Raw genomic sequence first — 6,575 nt, forward strand, 5'->3', positions numbered from 1 at the left:
TCTACCTCGTGTCTCTCCTTGAGGGATTATATCGTGATAGTGGTTCGGGCTATCGGGAGTAAACCGGAATTGTATCGAGTTGTGTTGTGTGCGTTCGTCGTGTTCTTCGCCGTGTTCTTCGTGTTCATCCCTCACCCCTCTTTTTCTTGGTCAATTCGTGAGATCAGACCACAACCGAGCCTTTAGGGCTTGTTCATATGGTATCAGAGCAAAGGTTGCCACGAATTTGATCTTTCAATTCAACCAATTTCACCAAAAAAAAAATTCGAAAAAATTGCCCCAAAAAATAGCTCGAAATTTGATCTCCGAATTTATTGCGTTTTTTATGGTTTTGATCCACGGATCTGGTGTTACTAGTGCTGATCTATCGTTCCCCCATCTTTTTCCTATTAATTTCATCCGTTTTGGAGTAAATCTGAGCAAGTTTTGTGCGGGTTCCGTGAAGAACAGCATCTTCAAGCTCGCGCCCGACCCCCGTTGACTTCTCCGCCTGGCCCACCCCACCGCCTCTTGGCCCGCTCCCTGGCCCAACACGCGCCGCCACGCCCTGCGCCCACGCCCAGGCCCCCGCGCCCACGCCGCCTGGCCACCTCGCAGCGCACAGCCGCCCATCCGCCGGCTCCTCGCGCCCAGCTGCCGCTGCACCCGCTCGGCCCGGCCGCCGCACCACCTGCGCCTCGATCCACACCACAGGCAAGCTGCAGCTCGCCCCGCTCAACTCCCGCTCGAGCACCACAGCATCAAACATCATCTCCCCAGCCTTGCCCACGCACGCGCCCCGCTCTCGCATCAGCTCCACCTAGCTGCTCGCATTCACGCAAGAATTGCTCCATCCAATTCACTCATTTCCGCTCAGAATTAAAAAAAAAACTGGCCGGAGTCTCCGCTGGAGCTACCGCTCACACTACCGCTCACTCAGTTTTGCCCCCGTATAGTTTACACATCTAACCGGTACCACGGTCCGGTACCGCAAGTGGTACTACCGTCCGGACACAATTTGTACTCAGTTTTGATATCTTTTTGCCCCAAATTTTGACAACTTTTTGAAGTCCGTTTGACTCCAAATTTTAACAACATCCTCCAAATACTCCACATAGCTCAACTCTATTTTTTGATGATTTTTGGAGCCAACTTTTGACCGCTCGTTTGGATCTAACTTTTCGGGCATTGACTTAATTTGCCCGGTTTCCGTTTTGGAATGCCTTTGGTCCGTGAGAACCGCTTCTGCGCCTACATCAACATCGCGACAACGGCATCGGCACCCCAGATTCCGGCGCATCTTTGACACCATCGTCATCACCATCATCGCAAGTTCGTGTGCTTGACACCGCCTAACGTCAATAGGTATAACTTGCCTCCCCTATCCCTTGTAGCCCCTCTCTTCCTTTGCGTACCTATCCCATTGATGGCTTTTCGAGCGTTGCGAAGCATTGCACAAGTGTCACGACCGTGAAAGGGCGTGTGCGCGTTGTGTTGAGCAAAGCTCTGAAGCAAGCTCGGTGAGAAAGATACACAAAACAAGAAAAGTGTGACATATAAATAGAGAAAAAAAGCTTCTAAGCATAGAAAAAAGTGAAAAAAATATATAGAAAAAGAGTGTGTGTCCACCGATACAAAGGAGAAATGCAAATCTTGTTGCTTCTCTCGTATGGAACCAAGCTACCGTCTCTCTTGTGTTGGCGTGACACCGAGCATATAGTCTTCGGTAGGACCATCTTTGTTACTTCCTCACTTCCTTGGTCGCGCTAAGCCCATTGTTCTTCTTGTGTGTGTTTCCGTGTTTTCTTGACATAGATCACCACTCTTGACATTTGACTTTGGATCTTACCCACATTTGACAATAGACTTTTTCGTTGATCTTTTTGTTTGCTATCCACTACATACCCACCACATATAGAGTTCTTAGCTTTTGCGTGTGCTTTGAGTGTGTGTGTGAGTAACCCCGATACATTTTGTAGCGACCCAGAAAATCCACATAATAGAATTGTTTTTTATTTTTCTTTTATGCATCATCATGGCATATGCATCATATCAACCATGTTTTATTCAACAAAGTAAAATTGTTTTTATAAAAATCCTATCTCAATATTTTCCCTCTCATATGGTTTTATAAAAAAAATCCCTCTTTATCTTTTGGTTCCCAATCTCTCCATGTTCTTTCTCTCTTCCTCTTAATTCCTGCTTTTTGGCAATTCAAAATATCTAAAAGGGCTGGGTATCTCCATATAGTTTGTTTGTGCCTTTGGCCTATTTCTCTTCTCTCCCGTTCAAGACATTTCAGCCCAGCTCCCTTCTCCACCGATCAGGCCCACATGTGCCCTGTGGTGTGCCTTTCTTCCTCAGCTGTACGGCAGCACATCCGCATAAGCCACGTCGACCTGCAGCTTGATGCGACGGCCACCATGCAGGGTCCTCCTCAATATAAAAGCCTCCTGCAACCCTACCCTAGCTTTTGCCTCCTTACCCTCCTCAGCGCCGCCACCACTACATTCATCTCCCTTCCGCTCACGCACGGGAGCCGTCAGCACCAACAGCAACCGCTCGCCCTCGAGCACCTCGCCTGCAGCAGCGGTCCTCCACGGCAACCACGGCAGCGCCATCCTCGTCCTACATGCGCGCCATGACCTGGCCGCCCTCGTCGCGTCTACCGCTGCTCCGGCCGGTCGTACGTCAAGTTCTCCGGCGCCGCTCTTCGTCGACCTCATCTGCACCGCCAAGCTCCGCGAACGCCGGCGCTTGCTCGACCAAGATCCTCCCGGTGAGACCTTGCTATGTTCCTCGTTACCCTGCCAATCTTCGGCGCTGTTCGCAGTCGTCCGTCCCATGCGCGCCTCCTGACTGTCGCCTTCCTCGCAGACGTGCCGACCACAGGCGCGCGCGTCCTCACTTCATGTCCCGGCGCTGCACCTTACTGCGCTATCCTCAGCCTCTCGGAGCTCCGCCTCTGCCCAGCCTGCGTGCCTCCTATCGAAGCTCTCCGACCTCCGGCCGTTTCCTCTGCGTCGCCGGCTATGCACCGTACCAAGTTCGTCGCCCTCCGCGTGCGCAGCTGTCTTAGTCGCTGTTTTTCCGTCGGCTACGCCAAGATCTTCTCTGATCTCCCGTCGCCGTCCGGGTCCTCCGCGCGAACGCGTTGTCTTGCTCCGTATCAAGCCGCTGGTCTTCCTGCCTCCACGCTCCACTCCAACATGCGCTGCACCGAAGGTCCTTCCTTGGTCCTCTCTTTATCGATCGCTTGTTTGCTATCTGCACGAGACCAAAGTCTGAATCTTCATACTGGCGTCCTAGTGTCTCCAGCCTCCGGTCTCTTCGTCGTCTTTGTTGCAGAGTAGTGGCCTTGGTCAACTTGATAATCAACCGGAGTCCCAAACTAATCAGCAATCAAAAGTACTACTGGAGTGGTATGCCCCTGCATTTGAAGCCTCACACCACGAGTTCAAATCCCAAGTCATGCGAGCCTTCCTTTTTATAATCTGTTCTTTGTCTGCAGCTCCAGCACAGCATTATTTTGCTCCCTGACAGTGCCTCGTCAGCCTCCCCCGGCCCCGCTGGTCAGTGACCCGGGCTAGTTTTCCCCTCGGTGAGAAAAGACCCTGTCTGTTTTCTGTTTTTTTTTCTGAAAAATGCATTATATATTATAAACTTGAGAAAATCATATCTATAATTCGAAATAAAATGTTTTATATATGAAAATTGATCAAAAAAAAAATAAGGAACATGATTATGCCATCCATTCATCTGTTTGCATCTCGCATCATGTTGCATCGTGATAGTTTGTGCATGTCACCTAACATAATATGCGGAGTATTTCGGATTTCCAACTAGGGATTTCCCCGCTCCGTTTAGTATTGAAGTAGCGCACCCCTGCCATGTCTTGCCATGCTAATCAACACTTAACTTTGGCGGTAGAAATGCAACTCCAACCTAATTTGTTTGTTCGGGGTTCCGACTCCGATTAATATGGATAAGTTGCATCGCATTATATCTGCCATGTCATGCATATCATCTTGATCATACTGGATCTTCCTTATCCGTAGTAGTAAGATTTGCATCCGTTGTTTGTCCAGCATTTGCTTCTTCACGGATAGGATCGCGAAGTGGTATTGTGAGATACGACAAGTTCTCCGGATGTCCCTCAGCAAGCTTTAACAGGCAAGCATTTTCCCTATACTTCTGCCCCTGCAGAAGTCGCTCACCTATTTTATTTTGCCTTCTCTCTCATGCTATCCTTAAGTTGCGTTCTTGTCACGTGTCCTATCCACCTGTTACCTCAAGCAGCCCATATTGCCACCACCACCTCCTACAACTATTGTTTGGTTTCGGGTCTGCCTTGCGAGTCGTAGTGCATGCTAGTGCTGTTTATATCTCGTTACCGATACTGCTATCTTATCGTGTTATCTGTTGGGGAACATGACACATGGTTTATGGATATATATGTTGAGGATATCATGGTTACTTGTTAATAGTTGTTAAGCGGAGGCATCGGTGGGTCAGCTGATCGTTTTGTAATGGCTCACTTGTGTTTCTTTAAAGCTTAGGACCTCGAGTTCTTGTTATCTGTTCCGAGACTGAGCGCTCTAACCACACGTGGGTATGTTTCTAGGTCTCCCCTCGACCACTACCGGAATCTACAGCTTTGTCCAGTGGCCACAACTAGTTTGCAATGTTTTACCATTTGTTGTTGCGTGCATGCCAGCCTGTTACTTATTTATTTTGGGAAGCCCTAGGGTGCCTTGTATCCCTTGTTTCTGGTATGCACGTATAGGTCGCGGAGCCGCTGCGATGTGGTTTATCGCCCCAGTGTGTGTTTAAACCACCTAGTACGCTGTCGCAAACATCTAGGTCCGCTTCGGAGATACGGCCGGACTTCGATACGGGTTCAACTTAGTTAGGTGGCTTCCTGGACATTGTTGTCGTGAAGGAGAGTGCGAGTCGTGATATCCACCTGTCGCAAGTGGGTTGATCGTGCGTGTGGGCACATTTGGGCACCCCTGCAGGGTTACATCTTATCGATAAGCCGTGTCCGCGGTTATGGACGACTTGGAGCTGTATGACTCGACCATAGACAACTTACACCTGTTGTTTCAATACTAATAACTTGCGTAGTAAGTTAGCACAACTCTAATAATAAATGGTTAAAACTTGTCAATCGTGTGAGTGCCTTTGTAAGTACTTCCTTGCGAGGGGGGAACGCATCGGCTGTGTTATGTTTGCAGAGTATAGAACTGTTAGTTGTGCGCTCTCTCACCTTCTCTGATAGACGATTGTTGTAAAGTGTCTCTATAGGTTTTTAGTGCATGCGCGCTGCCGCTTAACCCCACCATATTGCCTATGACGTTCCTCTTGCGTCCTCTAAGTCCCCTGCGTGCCTCAAGTACAAAGGATGACTGGTTGACGAATGCTTATACGTCTTGAAGTCTTGTTAAGTACGAACCCGTACTTATTGCTGCTTCTACGGGATATAACCTGTGTATGAAGATATGTTCGATGAAGACGACGCTAGCAAGGTTACCCTTCCGGCTTGGCCTGGGCAGGGTTATGGATGCCATCGTTTATCTTCAGGACTCTTAGTCCAATTTGTATCTTGTCCGTACTCGGATGTATTTGATCTTCTGTATGATTTGGATCTTTGTATTGTATATTTGTATCTTAACTCGTTGGAGTCGTTGTTGTAATATATGTTTCTTGTGGGCTCTACTGTAATCCTGTTGTAATGTTACCGCTCGTGATTGATTCCACCCGCATCGCGTGCATGCTTCGGCGTGTACGAGGCGCTTGGTGGTGCGTCTCCTAGAATCGATATCGTGCGGATTTCGGCGGATTCACTGGGATCCTCATGGTACCGGTTTTGGGGCGTCACACATTTCGACTTTGCTCTTGACTTGAACCATTTTCCGATACTTTCTTGATAGGTGAGATACTTGTGTAGTTTTCCTTCCACCACATACACATACACATACACATACACTTTTCCTAGTGAGAGCTATACAATATGACCCCACAAGAGCATGCCGAGATGAGAGCATACTTCGACGAGCTAGATGCTCGAGAAGCCAAGATGACACACAAAGATAAAGCCGAGTGCAACGCATACTTCAAACACCTTGAGAGCAAGAGAGATACACACCATGAGTCGAGTGAGGATGTTTCGATTTCTAACAACTTAACCTCTACTCCTCTTGTGCTGTCTTCCTCTTTGCTAGGTTTCTCGGACATCGACGACGCCATTGCCATGGAGATGAGCGACTCCACTATATGTGAGATGAGCGACTCCACTATATGTGAGATGAGTGACTCCACTATATGTGAGCTTGATGAGTGCCTCCACTTCGAGAGCATGCGTGATACACCGAGTGAGATGAGAGTGATAGTTGATAGGTCATGTGAGGCCATTTCGAATTCTAACAACTTACCCTCTACCTCTAGTGTGTTTCCTTGTGTCTCATTAGGTCCCATGGATGACGAGACGCCGGTCATGGAGAAGATGTACATGGTGCATGAAGATGATGATATCACACCATGCTTGTTTGAAGATGAACATGGAGGCCACATGGAGCCTACCACTTCCACAACAC

At 48.6% G+C, this 6,575-nt stretch overlaps 1 long non-coding RNA gene across 1 annotated transcript; it reads left to right on the top strand.

Moving 5' to 3' along the window:
- The first annotated feature begins 3,272 nt into the window (after window positions 1–3,272).
- On the top strand, window positions 3,273–4,449 carry LOC127295063 (uncharacterized). The gene is made up of 3 exons (XR_007847511.2): window positions 3,273–3,401; window positions 3,491–3,580; window positions 4,068–4,449. It is a non-coding gene; the product is annotated as an uncharacterized lncRNA (long non-coding RNA).
- The last annotated feature ends 2,126 nt before the right edge of the window (window positions 4,450–6,575 follow it).

This window comes from Lolium perenne, chromosome 4 (genome assembly GCF_019359855.2).
Source record: "Lolium perenne isolate Kyuss_39 chromosome 4, Kyuss_2.0, whole genome shotgun sequence".
NCBI lineage: Eukaryota > Viridiplantae > Streptophyta > Magnoliopsida > Poales > Poaceae > Lolium > Lolium perenne.